General features: G+C 47.7%; 1 protein-coding gene across 2 annotated transcripts in view; it reads left to right on the top strand.

The window, feature by feature from the left end:
* Plc21c (Phospholipase C at 21C) overlaps positions 1–14,777 on the top strand; it is a 73,393-nt gene extending 58,616 nt beyond the window's left edge. For both annotated transcript variants that reach the window (XR_014426631.1, XR_014426629.1), the window contains one exon: positions 13,816–14,777. The gene's annotated coding sequence lies outside the window, so the exon portion shown is untranslated. The remainder of the gene's footprint in view (positions 1–13,815) is intronic.
* Positions 14,778–15,330: the final 553 nt, after the last annotated feature.

The raw sequence follows: 15,330 nt of genomic DNA, 5'->3' as shown, positions 1-15,330 counted from the left end.
TTTTCCCGCAAACATAATTACCCCAACGATGTGCAGCAACCTGATAGCCATTAAATTAGCATTCAATATTCCGCCTTCGACCTTGCTCGCCTCTACGAGAAGTTACATTTTTACGTGCTTAATGAAAAAAAATTAGTGGTTCTTCAATACCTCTGAAAAGTTTTTTCGCTTCAATTTTTTTTCTCATTTTTCTCCAAATATAAATATAATATAAATTAATATATTATATTCTACATATATCTCTATATTTTTTTCAGATTTGATAAAAGATGTATAAGTCTTTGTATTATATATACGCATATATAATTTGTTATATAATAATAATATAAAGTAAACGTATTGTCCGTTCGGGGGTTCATGTCTTACTTCTCCAAAAGATTCGACGCGCAGAGAGAGTTTGCGAAGCGGAGTTCTTTCCCCGTAAAATCGCGTCGAAAAGCCATAAATTCTGGCAAAGTAGCCCGAGGTCGTTGTATATACACATATACTTTTATATAGTTCTATCCACGGGGCCCGTCGACGCCATAAAAATTAGATCGGGCATATGGTAACCGTGGAGGTGGCGAAACCCCATTACCCCGACCTCCTCCTCCTCCTCTTCCGATCAAAGCCAGAATAATCGAAAGCCTTTGGCACCTGCCACCTTACGCTACCTGGTTATACGCTTTGACAGAATGCCGCGTTTATTTCACGCCGGTTACTACCAACTTCTAATGGACTAACGTGTCCACGAAGATTGGCGTCGACCGAAAGTTTTTCATATCTTTCATTGATTCTGAGAAATATATGTATACATTATAATAAGCATTAACATATAATATTCTGAAGAAGAGAGAAATAGAGTTTCATAGTTTTAAAATACATGTAAAATATATAGCTTCATTTTACATTATCTTATTAATTATACGTTCGTTATCATGTATCTATGTATCTTTTGCTGTAACAAGAAAAAAAAAAATATATATATATATTGCGACTCTGTCGAGTAACTTTATATACGGTGCGAGACCATACCGCTTTCAAAACGGAAACGATACGGCTCCGGAAGGTGTCCGTCTACAAGGAAAGGCTCTCCTTCGAAGTGAGCCACATTAGGGGGACTGTAAAACTCACCGGGGTGCGCTGAACTCGGTGCTTAAGGGTGAATAGAAGAGGCAAGCGGGTACCTTTTTTATTCTCTTTCCATAAACAGGGACGGATTCAAGCAGCACCATAGTTTGAATCTGTTTTAAAATTAATATTAATAATAAATAATCTGTTTTTCTTTGAAGTATGTAAGCGAGAAATATATTTTTTTTCCGAAAACGTGAAAAGATTTGGAAAAATATTCATAATTCAGATATTCTTATTTCATGCAAAACAACATGATTCGAAGAATTGCGAATTATCCTCTAGCAGCTAGATGAGTTTCCGCTCCTAGCGAGAAAATCCGCTCCTGCGTTAATCGTCAACGGTAACGCGACGCATTGTACGACGCGGCAGATATAATACCATAACACGCACCGGGTTGTGATGAGGGGTGGACACGCGAAACCGATCCCTTCTGGGAACTAATTTTCACCGCGTAACGTTGCTTACTTAACCGGTCGGACAACAGGCACGGCGGATAGGTAGGTAGGTAGGTAGGTAGGTACGTAACGTAAAAAGCGGTCGTCATCGTCGTGTCATCGGCGTTGTCCTCTCCCGTCGTCGTCGTCAAGTAGCCGAGTAGAGTATTTTGTCGCGCGCCCTTGTCGGCTAATTAATTAATGCTCGATAATTAGCGATTATCCCGTTTGCACCCCCGGCGTTATCGCGACTTTTCCCGCGCGACTGTCGTGCGTTTATAATCATAACCCACCATGTCGATGTGGGATGTAATAAAACGAGTCACGTCACTCGCTGTATGTATATCATCGCACCCACGTTCTCTGGTTCGTTCGCTTGCTCGTTCGCGAAATTCATGGCGTTAATATACGCGCGTCGTACGTTTCCTCGTCCAATAATCCGTATACCCTGAGCGGACGACCGATTGGCGCGGGCAGATATGCCATCTAATTTCTAATAACAACGCGTCGCTATGATGACGAGGGCCACAGGCCGTAGTCGGAACGCGGTACCGCGTAACGAGAACCGTAAGTCCGGTGTGTGTGTGTGTGTGTGCCGGATATGCGCTGCCGGGGAGCCTGGAGAGAGAATACCCGGCAATGCGGAGCAACGACGATGCGATGGCCTCGCATCGGATGACGTTGTCGATGCCGTCGTCGTGGTTGTTGCTGTTGTTGTTGTTGTCGTTTCTCTACCCGCTCTTGCCTGCCTAGCTGTCCCCGAATCCCTCGCGACTGGAAGAGAAGGATCGGGAGCCGTTTGAGGGGGGTGCCAGGAGGAGAGAGGAATTGTCGACGAGGCCAAACGAGACGGGAGGGTACGGAAAGGGGAGAGAGACCGCATCGCCGCGTCGACAACGCGGCCAGCATCCAACGACAACATCGTCCGCAGCCGATCATCGGCCGCAGCGGCCGATGCTGCCCGCGCGCGTGCACAACGCATAACGTCAACAACAATAGATAATGCTCTAACGTGGAGCATAGCGACGGAGAGCGAGTGAGCGAGTGCGCGAGTGCGCGCATCGCGTCGCTCGCACATTCGCGCGGTAAACGCGTGCGTTACACTACGTGTCCGTCCGTTGGAGCCAAACACGACCTCTCCTCTCTCTGTGGAAATCCTTCCCGCCTGCATCCCCGACTCCCCTCTCTCACCCTGTCTCTCTTTCTGCCGCCCCCCGCACTCCCCCTGGCTCTCCTCTCTTCTTCCCACCGCCCATCATCAGTGCCCCTCCGCGTGAGGCCGCTCGAACGATCGAGTCCAATGAGATTCCATTGTCTCGAGTAATTAATATTGATTACAATAGGTTATACCTGCTCGGCCGCGTCGAGCCTCCCTCTTGCTCTGTCCCCTCCGGCTCTCTCCGCAACTCTATCTCGCCACCCTTGCCCCCTCGCATCATCGCGCTCCTTCCAACCCGCTTTGCGTCGTCCAACGCGACTAGCGGCGCGACGGCTTACCTAGATGCTCATATTCGATGCGTATCCGCGCCCGTAATATTAGGATTTCATCGGGCGGTTCTGATCGCAATTATCGTCACTCCGCCGCGCCGGCTGTACCCCGCAACCGCCCTGGTCTAGTAGTTCTTCGCTCGATATTCCCGGCTAAAGCATCGTTGATCGACGTGACGGGGTATACGGCGGCGGATCATCGATTTTATCATCCCCGAGCGCGAGCAACCGAGTCCGTGAGAATCTCTCGAATTAGAAAGAGAAAGAGAAATCCGGAGATCTCTCTACTGGAGAGTAGAGATTAAAATATTAATGAAAACGATTATATACGCCCATAACACACGTGGAGTCTCTCTCGCGAGTGTATTTGTAATTATCGCAAAACCGGATCGGTTAATGATACATTAGCCGGACTTTGCGATTATCGTGGACCGCGCTGCGATTGAGACGCAAGGAAGCGCGTTTCGTGAAGCGCCCGGAAAAATGGAAGAACGTTATTCTGCCCGATTGACTTTACTCGCGCGTGTGTCATTAATATTTTTAGCGATATTAATTAATGACATTAATAACTGTTTGCGCGCGTCATTACGATGAGATGTTCTGGAAAAGAAGAACCATCCGGTCGCGATGATTTATCGATCGCACAATGAGACACACGATACTACCCTTATGGCGAAGCCGATCGCACGGACGGACTGTCATTGAATATTACGGGCCTCTTTGTTGTAAGTGCCTACCTACGACCTACCGGTTCGTAATACCACCTGTGCCGCCCGCATCGTGAAACAAAAGACTCTGCGCTACTAAAGATCTGTTTTGACGGAATATTGAGTGACGTCAAATGAAATTTGGTTGCTTCCATTGACATAGGTCTGTTCCTTTTAGCTAAACTGGCTGCACTAGGTCAGCGTTTCTTCCAATCTTTTTCCTTCCAGTGTGGAGTAAAAAGATCAACTCTGAACTAGTGCAACCAGTTGAGCTAAAAAGAATAGATCTTAGATGGATCCTTGTGTTCGCCATCGCAAAGATGATCAAAGTTACAATCTTAATGTCTCTCAGGACTCTTCTCTCTCGTGTAATATGTAATACGGTTCTTATGCCGAGTCAGCGAAGCTTCGTGCCGTTCAAAATTCTTTATGGACGAGACTCGAAGATGTAGACGCGACGTAGGCCGTGTGTTGGCCAAGAGAGATTAATTAATTCGCCAAGTGGTCGTTCTCGCCGGCGGCCAAGGGACGAGATAGCGATTCGACGGTTCGCATGACGGAGGCGGCGACTGTGCCATAACTTGCCCGAGACTCGCTCGCGATATCGCACACGCGGCTACCGCCGACACGACGCACAACCGCGTCACGTTTAGCATATAGAGTGCAACAATTAAGTGGCGGAGAGAGAAAGAAAGAGAGGGGGAGAGAGTTTCCTAGGGCGATTTATGCCGCGGCAGTTTCGCATTTCATTCGACTTTACTCTTATTGTCGTCGCCTTAATAATCAGCATCGCGGTCAGATTAATGCACACAGTAATTGCGCAGCTCGGGGCATTCCGCCTCCCTACTCGTGACTAATGGCGACCTCCTTCCATACATACGCTATACGCGGACTCCCACGGTAAGATGACGGTCTGACGGAGAACGTAAAGTCTCTCCGAGTTACGTCCGAGACTTTTACCACGACGTTGACACGCTTCGGTCGCGAGATCGTCCCGGATTCCAGAAGCGATCGTCAGTGATTCGTTCGCACGCTTGACGGCTGATAAAATGTTTATTTTTTTCCACAGCAAGAAAATAATAGAGTTGTCTAGTTAGCGGAGAAGTTTAATTAAAAAACTGCGTGTCCTTCGGCAAACCGCGCGGTGCGGCGATTACGGAGCATGTTGCCTTCGGCATACTATTTTTTTTATATACCTGTGTATCGTATAAATACCGACTCTGCTACTCATAAACTAGAGAGGGTCATGATTTTACCGTGCTCCCCCAGATAGGGTTATCGAGAGTATCGCGACTTAACCCGCAACTGGCTCGTGTTATCGCGAATCCCACCTATTTGCTCGCATGCGCTAATCACTCGCCATATATCTGCCGTTTAGCGCTCGAGTTACTTCACAAATCGCTTCCTGGTTCCTGGGAATTTCGCACGAAATGCTTTTTATCGCGCGATATATGAAAAATTCAAATAGAGAGGGAATTAAAATGTACGCGAGAGAAAAATACAATTTCTTTTCTAAATTGTGTCACCTAAATAGTTTGATAGTTGAACGCTTTAAAGCGGCGTCGGTGGTCTCAACTGTGTATCGCGAAACTTATTATTTAGGGGAGCGAGATGCGGGCGTACACAGTTACCGGTAACTTTATCACGTAACGCGGTCCATCTCTGACGCATCGTTTTACAATATGCATTTTTGCCGCATTGTACGCTCTGCAAGGCAGATCGTTCCGGTCGACGAACAGTTGAGATTCCGGCGGCGCAGGTATACACGCTCCGAAATGACTTGACAAATAGGATCGTCGACCTGAGACGCGGAGGCGCATCCCGGCGAAAATGACGTTTCGTACCATACCGGCGAAACACAAAGGTTCCGATAATGGAGGAGAAGGAAACAATGGGCCGCCGTCGTCGGCGAAATATCAATTAAAATTGGGCCGACACGCGTTGTTCGTTCTTTGTGTCTCTCTTTGGGAACGTCGAGAAAGGAATAGCGTTTCCGAAAAGAAAAATCGAAATCGTGACTACCGTTTGAGGACTACCGTTTTACGTTCCGTGGGCAACATTTGGCGTCGTTAAATTGAATCTTTTTAGTCTTCCCAATTCTATGGGAAAATTTTTTTCCCACCATAAAAGATTCTTCTACGTATATACTTCTAGATTGCTCTCGTAGCATTAAGTTAAGCATTAAGAATTTCCAGGATGTTAATTCGAGCCATTAAGAAAAGAGGTCGAGGACTAGGCGCGGGAAAATAAGCACCGATGGAGGAGCGGCCCCTCCCATGTCGCGGTGCGCTCTCGAAGACGAGTAACGACATTACTCGCAACTAACTGGATAAAGCGCAAAGTGTACGCGTAAGAGACCGGAGTCTCGACGAGAGCCGTAAGCCGAGAGCGCATTGCGAGGAGCCGTTAACGTTAGGAACCGCGCTATACGAAGGCAAAATGTCGGTAGCGATGGCGCTGCGGGAGGGAAAAAAGATATGTACAAGGGTTGGCCCTTTTCCTTTCCCGCGCGCGAACCTCTAATGGCCCGGCGGGTCTTAAGGGCGATTTAAAAGGCTCTTAATGACATCCACTGGGCTGGCGCGACGCGGCTCTAATTTCATCCCAGTGGAAACTGAAGAAACAAGTGAATTAAGCAGCCCGCTTAATGACAGATCGGGTTCACGGAGGCGAGGCGCTTCTGACCTTTCGTGTGTAACGATATTCCGGCAATTTATGCGTTCTCGCGGCGGTAATCCGTTTTAATAATCCTCCTCCTTCTCCTTCCCCGGTGAAAAATTCGCTCGTTGTCGAGGAGCGTGCGGTCTTTCCTTCGTACGATCGCTCGAGACTTGTCTGAAATTTATTTCAAGACCTTCGACAAAGAGTAGACGTCTTTCATTCAACGAAATATTCGGCAAAATATTTTTTAGACTCGAATCGAATAGCCGAAATAAAATTAAAATCAATAAATTAATTTTTGTAATGTAAAAACGTTCTTAAAATCTATTTTCGTTATCTCGCTGGCGCGAAGTGGGAATGGAGTAGTCTACCTTGCGAGAAGTTAAAAGAACGTTCGTTCCGACAGTCGGTGCACGATCGAATCTCCGGGCGGTAAACGATCGGTAGGTGGAGAGGTTAAGGCGGATCGAGGATGAAGAGTTTAAGAAGAAGCGACGAGGAGAGAGAGAAAGAGAGGAAGAAAGTCTCGAGAAAAAGGGCGGGGGAGGAAAGGTAGAGAGGGGCGAAGAGTAATCTACATAGGCCGAGTCACCGGTGGAACCTTTACGCCCGACAAAGGCCAGTTCTCCCCCTTCATTTTTGTCTCATTTGAATATCTTCATTAATATCCTACCGGCTACAATCACCCGTCGCACCAAACCGCATGCATTACTCGACTTCTTGCCACCATTTAATCGATCCCCTTGCGTAGATTGTGGCCGAAGGGGCGACTTGTCACTCGTCACATTGTCATTCCTTCGATCGAATAAACGAGATTTCGTAACGCACGTATAATAAGAAAGGCGCGCTATCTTGAGATAATGAAACTTGCGAAGCGAAATATTGAAGAATCTTCTCGAGGAGATGAATTTAAACTCATGCCGTCGTAATGGCGATGTTATTATCCACGTGCGCTCGTTTGTATCGGGAGAGATCGTGCCGCTTATAATCGTTACGGTTCGCGTTTGAAGGGCAGCTTTTCGACTGCCGAGGCCGTTGTTCTTCATCCTGTCCCGAGTGTCGCGGGTCAAACCGGCCACGGATCGGACAATCTATCAAGTCCGGAACGATACCGAGTAATTATTCGGCTCTTAATGACTCTTACGCGCGGGCCGTAACGAGTTCGAACGTGCGCCGAGCAATGTATTATAAACGCGCCCCCTTTCACAATGCAAATTCCGCGGCGATTCATTAGGTGGAGCTTTCGCTTAGGCGGAATTATCCATCTCCGGATACAATTCCGTTCGTTGTAAGAACAAAACGATGATTTTTCGCGAATTCGAGAATTTTTCGTATATTCCGTCTCTCTCTCTTTATTTACGGTCGGCGCGTAAAATTAATTTTATGCGCGCATCCGACGAGCGAAGAACTTTCCAAGCGAGCATCGAATATCGCCGTCCTGGCGCGGGAACGCGAACCCGCGGTAATTTGGACCACCTATACTCCCGACTAATCATAATGGCGTTTTGTTTTGAAGGGAGGAGGGCTTTTTGTGTGCGTTCGGAGAGAATCTCATTCACGGCCCGCCCGCCACCGAGAGTACGGGTATCTATATATACGGGCGCAAGTACGTAGATGCGAACAACCGTGCCCTTGCACGAGTGTGCGTGCGCGTGCATAAGTGAGCTATACATACATATATTCGTATGTCGGCACATAGTGGACCGGGCTGTATGAGAGAACGAAAGCCGAAAGAGGATACCGTAGAAAGAAGAGCGGAGACAGGAGAGATAGAAGAGAGAAAGAGAAGGCGAAAGGGAGAGAAAGAAAGAGAGAGTACCCGGGGCCGAAGAAGCCAGTCGGTCGGACTCTGGCCACATAATAATCGCCCGGCACCATTAAACTAAACCGGCGAATAATATTATATTAAGCTGTAGTCGAAGCCGAGAGGATGGAATAGTGGATCGGCTCCGGGGAGGTAGAGGGAAAGGGGATCAGGGGGAGGCAGAGGAGAGTCTTCGGAGGAGGACGGCCGGGGCACCGGCGCTTCTCAGAACTAAGTAGATTCGAATTTCGATACGGATGATCGGGCTGAATACAAATTACTCATATATGCCCCCTCGTCCCGAGTAATCACACGGTGGCTGCTCCACCGCGGTCCAAAAGAAAAATGCTCCTCGCCGGACGTCTCCTTTATTTTCTTTTTGCCCCCCTCCTCTCCTCTCCTCTCATCTCCCCCCTTCCCCATCTGTCTCCTTTTCCACGGTCGTCCTCTTCACCCGGTCCATCCCCATCTCGTCTTCTCTATCGTCACTTCCTCTTGCTCTTCTTACTCTTTGTCGTCTCTTCTTCTCTTTCCCCTCTTTCTGCCTTTTTTTCCCTCGCGAATGTGCCCGCCGAAAAATTTCTAAAAGATAGATCGAGTGATCGGACCCCATGGGTTGGGAAGGTTGGCAGCGGAGTCTGTGTCGTTTAATCTCGCACGCGGCGAGATAAATGTTCTCGTCCTCGAGTACTCATCTTTATAGTTTCTCCGAATTGTACTTGAAGTAGTTTTTATGCAGAAGCATGATCAACAGATATATAGATTGTTTGATAATCGAGCACTATAATCAAGTTCGTTTATTATTCTTGTTTATAAGTTTATGCCCGATATAAATACCTATACTTTTGCTTAATCATTAATCATCGGTTTCTCTCGGCCGGATCATTGGTACCATTGAGAACGATCAGTCGGCGAACGCAAGGATGGTCCGAGTGTGCAGCCTTGCGCTTTTAATATGACGTTTCGAGGGCCGCGCGCGCGCTCAAGGGGACCGGAGAGTCCTGCCCCCAAAACTCCGGGGAATCCAATCATGATTATTATTCCGGGCGAATCGATTGCAGCTCTCGATAGGATTGGCCCGGTTCTCCCCGATCCTCGAGACTCGCGGTACCCCGGGTCTATAATGCCGATACCGGCGCCGCGGCGGCCCGGGCCCCGACTCTCGCTTCGCGATGTAACACACGTGTACGGCTACGACGACGACGACGACGACGGGGTTGGTAACGGCGCGGAGCGTTCTCTGCTGCTCGCAGCATAAATAATTAATAGTAGTCGGAGAGCCGCGAAGTAAAGTCGGCCGGTGTTTTGCGGTTCCGAGGCTCCGCCCAGGACGACTACGGGGCTCCTCCTTGTACCAACGAGTAGAACTCGATCGGAGAAGAAACCGTCAAATGGAACCAACAAAGATGATGTAAAGATGAGGAACCGTCTGTAAGGAATCGCGCCGCTCTTCGTTTTCCCTTCGAATTTGCCATTATCGCGCGCGACGTCAGCCTCGTTAAGCGTAATTTTATTTTTGCCGCGATAACCAGGATATCGGCGAGTCGCACGTGACTCGTTTATCGAGGACGAAATTGTTGCGCGTGTAAAGCGTATAATTAGCCGTTATTCGAATGACGACTTAAGCGTGAAAGACATTACGTAAATAACGTAGATATATTGTTATTCTACTCCGAGAAATATTGAATTTTTTTTATCTGCGACTTATCACGATCCTCTATCACTCGATAATTACGGACGCGCCGACGTTAATATCACAGAGTCTTTCATTCCATCTTGCAATTTCTACAGCTGCGAAGAAAAGATGTTAATACACGACGTATTCGGAATAATGATCTCTCGTCCGTTTTTTATACCGCGTCCTCTTTCCCTTCTTTCGTACATCCGTAATTCCAATGCGACTCGGGCTTATCTTGAAGACATCTTTAAGAGCTACCATGATCCGCGGAGACGTTTACGTAAAGCGGAATAAGTGCGATCTCTACGATGTCGCTGGTCCGATAATCGTAGCGCGGAGATCCAGCAGCCTCCTCTATGCCCTGGTTGAGGGAAGATTCTTGTGTCAAAACCTTGTAGGATCGGCGTCGAGAGAGAAATAGAACGAGCTGCAGGGAGCTGAGCTGGCGATAAGGAGTCGTAAAAAATAATGACCGGAAAATTAATCGAACTCGACGTCGCGTCGGCCCGTCGCTTCGGCTTCTGTCGCCTCGTGAACTTTTGAATTGCCGCGGCAATTCGAATGTAAAGCCTATTACATACGATATGGCTGCTGGCAGCAAACAAGAGTTGATCCTCGCGATCGCGAGGGTACTATCGAGCGATGAAAAATGTGAATGGAGAGAATATCGATTTTTAATATAACACAACTCATACTCTTGTCTCAATCTTATTAATTTCATATCGCAATATCGCGTAATTTTTAATTCTTCAGATAATGTCTTTGAATGGAAGAAATTTTTTATCACTTCGTAAATGCAACGCGTTCCTCGAGAAAAGAATATAAACGTGCGCACAAGACTAGATATATATATCTTCTGTTTTTAGACGATTATTCATACGATTCTGCGCATAGCGGCGACGTAACTTTTTCCGGGCTAGCGAGTGTCAGATGGGGGGCACGGAGGCATTATTTTCCTTTCTCCAGTCGAGCGAGGGGGTATTATCATTATCGGACGAAGGGACGCGGCGGTGGCGGCGGCGGAGGATGACGTTCCCGTAAGAAAGGGTCGAGTTTACACAAGAGTTACTGGCGATTCGACGAGCGGAGAGACGAGGCGCTTACCGAATCACTTAAATGATTAAGGAAAAGGGTTGTGTTTAGACAGCGTCTCGGATCTCGGGCCATTTCATTCTTCGGGCGCTCGGCTGCGTCGCGACTCCTCCATCTACTTCGCCGCCCGACGTCTTAGGGTAATCCGTTTTGTCAACGACTCCCGACCCCTCGCTTGCCTCATTACCTTTCTTTTTATTCGTTTTCGCGCGACCTTGCCGACACGCTCGTTCAACACACCTCGTTTTCCACGTTTAACACATTTGAGCGTCGTTTGACATCGGAAAATCGCTTCTAACGCGTTCTAATTTCTGCCCGAATTAATTCCTTTCCTCGGAATATGCATTAAAAACGATTTAATAATATCGGATAAACAAAACAGTGCCAAGTATAGCATTGTTTTCTCGGGTCGCTCCGCTCGGGGAAACATATTGATCGATGCTGTTGTTTCTCGCAGCCAGAGCGAACAATAATGCGAGAAAAATAAGAGGAGAAGAAGAAGAGGGAAAAGAGGAAGGAGATGAAGATCCATCCGTCTCTCGACCCGGAGGCCTCCGAGCTCTTTTCTCTCTTACCTGTACCAATATACGTGCCACGGCAATGTCCGCATTCTGCGATATTTGCAGTGCTCGAAGAGCGTAGCTTCTCTCCGAGTAAACATCGTGAGAGATAAGGCGCACACCCAGGCGCAGCACCTTGATTTAACCAACATCGTAGCACGTCGGACGGCGAGGGGGCGTGAGGGGGGGCACTCACGAATCTGCGAGAAAATTTCAGTCTCGAAGGAGGAGCTTTCTCTCAGAAGAGTCTGCAAGTTGTGCGCGAGAAATTCTTTTTAATCGCTTTTTCCCCGCAAACGTCGAAGAAAGAAAAATCGTTCGACGCGCGCTATTCCATTTTTGCGGTACACGTTCTCGCGAGCGCGATATTCAATTAAATTTACCCCGGCGATACACACCCGGAAGCTCCGAGACACAGAGAAAAATCGCGCGTGATGCTGGCAGGAAGAGAGTGGGAAGAGAAAGGGATGAAGGAGGCGACGCGTACGTGTCAGTAGTTACGGCTATCGAGAGTCAGACTCTCCGGGCCCGAGCGAACGACGGACATTAAATCTATTAAGACGGCAGAACCGCGGCGTCAAGAGATGACAGTGATAAACTCAGCCCTCTGACACGGAGGTCCCTCTCTCGGGAGAATACCTTCGCGAGGAATTAGCGTCTCTCTCTTCCTTCGCCTGGTCGTCGTCTCGCTCGCGCAAGGCGAGTCGGGGATCTCTCTCGGGAGGCTTACGTCGAGAAAAAGCTAGGAGGATGCCCTCCTCGGTCGGTCGTAGGCGACCTCGATGAGAACGAAGGCGAGCCCGTAGAAACCTGGCCGGAGCCAGGAGGGCAAGCAAAGATAGCTGGCCTCTCGTATATATCGTTACAGTTTATTATAATATAATTATGTATCCCCCTTCCGCCCTTGTGTGTGGAAAAGGGATACGTTCGATCGGCGGGGCGGATAGTCTCTCGAGCTTCACTCCCCGGCTGAAATGGCTGAGCAAATACAAAGTCACGAAGTCGTTCGGGATCATCTGATCGGGTGCAGGGATGAGTTCACCAATTCCTACCTCACGAGGAGTCACGTTCCTTGCTTGCACGAGGTCGGGAGTCACCCCGTTCTTCTTTTCCCGTATGTGCCTGCACACGATCCCGAGAGACTCGTGACAAGAGCCTTACGGCTCGGTATATCGATGGGATCTTACCTCAATTAACGATCGTACTTTTAGGGATCTTTCGGGGGAAATTGTCCGTCGTTTACTTTTCCTCGTTATCGCGGTTTTTCGCGGTTTTTCGGGGGGGAATGCTGTGTGATACATCGTCGCTGATCGGATTTAACGATGAACGATTTTTAGATTATTTTCCACAGAATCCAGGTCGCGATCCTCCGGATCTTGACGTTTCGATCAACTTTTTAGCATTGCTATCGGAACAATGTCGGGGTACATTGTCCTTCGCCCCCCTTTTTCCTTCAACTATTGGCTGTGGCGCGAAATTTATGCAACCGTCAGAATATGGCTTCGCTGTACTACGAAATATATGGTATAATAATTCTCGATATCAGGTGCCTTTAATCACCTTAAATCCACAGCCCGGGCACACCCCGTGTTCACTTAACTTCAGGGTTATCTTAATCTTTCGACAGCTGCCCAGCGCCTACTCAATCGTTTCTGCTCTCCTTCACCCTCGACTCGTCCGTAGCACGTAGTGCTCCTTTATCCTTCTACTCCTTTCTTGTCTCGCCTCATTCTTGCCCCGTGGCCCTGGCATACAAACGCACTTGCGTACAAGCGGGAATTTCGCTGCGAACGACACAAGGTGTCGACGAGCACGTCAAACATCATCGATAAATCAGCAATGTGGTCCCTGTTTTGCATAAATTTGTAAATTTCCCTGCAAAGAGAGCCATTGTGCGTGGCTATATGTGTTCGCTTCGCTTATTAATATTTTAATACCATCAAATTAATAAAAAGAGGAAGATCTTACTGATAAATTATTTTACTTGCTATTTTATTGCAATAATAAAATTCAGTAAAATAATTTTTAAAGAAAAAAAATGCGAGACTATATATATATATAAATTTGCAACTTTAGCATTTTATACATTCATGTTCTTCGATCATCGATAATATTATTAATGGTCATTTCACTTTAAATCATACGTCGGCAATAAAAAGTCCCCTGCGCCAAGACAGTTATGCGATGAAACGACGATGCGTTTCGCGTATCTGGCTTGTAAACAAACGTATATTATGTCGGAACGCCGGTGTCTAACAAAACTTTTACGTGTCCATAGGTTACGACCGGCTTCACCTCGTCTTCGGTGCCAACGAGAGAAGAGGAGGTGCTAACGATGCCAGTGGGAAAGATGCGAGATAACTGCATGGCAGGTAACTAGCTGCCAGCTGAAGAGAGAGTTCGCTCGTCCGCTTGTTTCTATCCGCGATTTGATTACTATGGCAGGAAATTGTCGGATTGTCGGATTCGCGTTGACCAGCTTCGCAACCGATGCGATGAACAAGATTCAGTCGTGAATTCTTTTTTTTCCCCTTCTTCCACTTTGCATGTCACGCCTCGATGCGTATCGAGAGAACTGATCGTAACATCTGTATCATTTGCTTTCGTCAGCAACGCCTCTTGGAATCGTTTCGAAAGTAGCAGAAAAACGCGTACGTGTTTTATACTTGTTGAGATTTAATTAAATCGGCTTGATCTAGACACGCTATTTCTTCGATCCAACTTTTCTCGCGACATCGATATACTCATTCGCGCATATATCGAAATCGACGGCTCGACATCCGCAGGAAGATCGTTGATTCTCGCATTTAAATAGGCGCCGCCGAACCGGAGAGGGATCGTCCGAAAGAAACGACCTAATTGTCGACGATATTGTACACGCGCGTATTACGCTACCTAAGTATGCACTTTGGATGCGCGGTGGCGGACGTTGAATGTATGTACCTTATTACGCGGTGGATCTTTTCAACGCGGGTAGATGCAGAGGAAACGATAGTGATTCCGGCTTGTTAAGCTCCTCCTTTAATTGCCCTTGGGTTTTCATCGTTCGTGCGTATACACGCCGCGATATCGTCTTAACGCGTCTCCCGTGTAGACCGGCCGTTGAAGACAAACACCTTCGACGCGGGAGAAATTTAGCGGAAACGCGGAAAAGGGTACATTTCCGCGTTTCATATCTTTCTCGCTCCTCCGCGAATTTTATTTTTTTTTTTTATTCCCTACTATAATTTCTTGTATTTTCCTCACTTTGATTTTAATAAAAAATAAATTTTAATTTAACTTTTGTAAACTGTGTTTACAAGTTTCCTCGTTCATTTTATTCGTCTGATTATCCTTCGATCGATCGAAGGGCGCCGATTTCTCTGAAACCTGTGCCGCGCGCGACTCGGCAGTGCATTATTTTCCAATATTACATCAACGACGACGACGGGGAGCGAAGGACCGAGAAGGAAGAGAAAGAGAGAGACTCCATCGGATCACGCACGGTTGAATTTCCGAGTCGGGGGAAACGGGGAAGGTGGACGACGGATACACGGGGCAAAGGGAGGAGGGTGGGTAGGGTAGAAGATCGACGAGTAGGGGGTTAAGCGGACCCGAGGGACACGTCGTCTCGGGCTTCGAAATTCCCTAATCGATCGTGCGCTCTCTCTCTCTCGACTCGAATCGAGATTGAAAGGTTCGCGTGCATTGCTCCAGAAATGAAGGAGCAATTTCAAGCGGCTCGCTCGCTCGCAGCCACACGGATAATCTTTTAATTCGCTTCGGGAACGGCACGTTCCGTGGCCGCGAATTT

The sequence above is a fragment of the Prenolepis imparis genome, unplaced genomic scaffold (genome assembly GCF_030444845.1).
Source record: "Prenolepis imparis isolate NDT839.2.m4 unplaced genomic scaffold, iyPreImpa1.0 SCAF_12, whole genome shotgun sequence".
NCBI lineage: Eukaryota > Metazoa > Arthropoda > Insecta > Hymenoptera > Formicidae > Prenolepis > Prenolepis imparis.
The sequence above is the reverse complement of the archived record's forward strand: the minus strand, read 5'-3'. Positions and strand labels throughout refer to the sequence as shown.